The sequence below is a fragment of the Ipomoea triloba genome, chromosome 3 (assembly GCF_003576645.1).
Source record: "Ipomoea triloba cultivar NCNSP0323 chromosome 3, ASM357664v1".
In the NCBI taxonomy this organism is placed as follows: Eukaryota; Viridiplantae; Streptophyta; class Magnoliopsida; order Solanales; family Convolvulaceae; genus Ipomoea; species Ipomoea triloba.
The window spans coordinates 10208580-10210109 of record NC_044918.1 but is presented as its reverse complement, the minus strand read 5'-3'; the positions used below and the strand labels follow the sequence as shown (position 1 = coordinate 10210109).

General features: G+C 34.6%; 1 long non-coding RNA gene across 1 annotated transcript in view; it reads left to right on the top strand.

The window, feature by feature from the left end:
• Window positions 1-1037: 1037 nt before the first annotated feature.
• The window catches only part of LOC116011750, a 2918-nt gene continuing 2425 nt past the window's right edge, over window positions 1038-1530 (top strand). Inside the window, exons 1-2 of the long non-coding RNA XR_004097090.1 lie at window positions 1038-1114; window positions 1223-1289. This is a non-coding gene — a long non-coding RNA (uncharacterized LOC116011750). The remainder of the gene's footprint in view (window positions 1115-1222; window positions 1290-1530) is intronic.

Sequence of the window (1530 nt, the reverse complement as noted above, 5' to 3'; positions counted from 1 at the left end):
TCCCAGGGTGTTCAAGTCCACTTGTTCACCTCAATTTGTGGCCCTTTAATTTCATACATCAGCTTTACCAACAACACACATTTACAGTCACACTTTATAGATTTTCTTTTCTATTTGACTTCTTAATCGGTCAGAGAGAAGCACTAGACAGTCGCTTAATTGGGTTTAGAATCTGGCCCATTGGGCTTGGTTTTATTTCCTTGTATCTTTCCACAGCCCAACTGCAAAATTCATAGAGCCCTGGACTTTGTGAGTATAGTATTACATTTCTCTTTTAATTTCCATACATTACCCTTTTTATAGTGGGTCCAATCCATTAAAAACTATTATTAGCGCCATCTGTGGGGGTTGTTATCAAAAGTATGCATTCCTAAAATCTACCCAAATCTCAAATTTGTCATTTCTCAACTCAACAATGAAACATATCGATATGGCCAATTTAGAAAGTCAACAATCTTATGACCTGAGGGAGCGACATAGTCGGTAGATGTAACCCCTCGTCTTTTCGAATAAGATTAAGGTTCGAGAAATATGTCTTTAAGCTATGACATTCCTGAGATGAGTGACCGATGCGTCAAAAGGATTTTTATAAGGAAATATAGTTATTATTAAGCTGCGATCGTTCGTCCTGGTCACGAACCGTAAAATTTTTAGGAACTAGTATTTGGACTTGTTTGTCCTAGGAAATGGATTTCTAGACACCATACTATTATTCTGGAATTTCCTATTTAATTAGATTAGCCCATAGCAGCGAAAATTTATTTTGATCGTACATCGCTAAATTTCGCAGTGTACCGAACCTAGCCCAATTTTGAGGGTTAGTCTGGAATAAATTTTTAGTTTCGGAAATTATTCTATCTGGATTATTTTCCACCGAAACCTTATCTGTTTGGACCCCAACTGATAAGTTGGAAGATATTTTATTATTTTATTATTTTATTATTTTTTTCCAAGCTTATCACATAAGATTGGGATCAATATAAAAGCAATTTCCCATTTCTTCAATTCTTCATTCCCATTTCGAGAGGAGAGAGAGAGATGATTCCATTTCCATCTTCTTCATCCAAGCTTCAACCACCATAGCCAATTCCTTTACACCTCTTCAATTTATTCGGTAAATCGTTAATTTTATTCGGTAGATAGTCTTATATTCCTCTCTAGATTCATAATCTAAGTTTAGATTTCCTAAATTGTGTTGTTATGATGTTGGATTCTGGTCTAGGGTTTCAAGAAGAATTTGGGGGAAATCACTCAAAGACTCTTTCTAAGGATTTTAGTAGCTAATTGAGGTAAGGAATTCCCTTAAGTTGGTTTAGTCACTTGAAATTAGATAATTGATTATTTGGTTGAAATATGGTGTTTTTGGAGCTTTGGGAATATTTTTGTATACATTTTCATAGCTTGGATATGCTTGTATATGTTGTATTTATGTCCATATAGGCTTATACTTGTGAAAATAGTGATAAGAAATCAGGGTAGATTCTGGCAGTAACTTCCGAGATTTATTGGGAAAAATTGGTAAGGTATTTT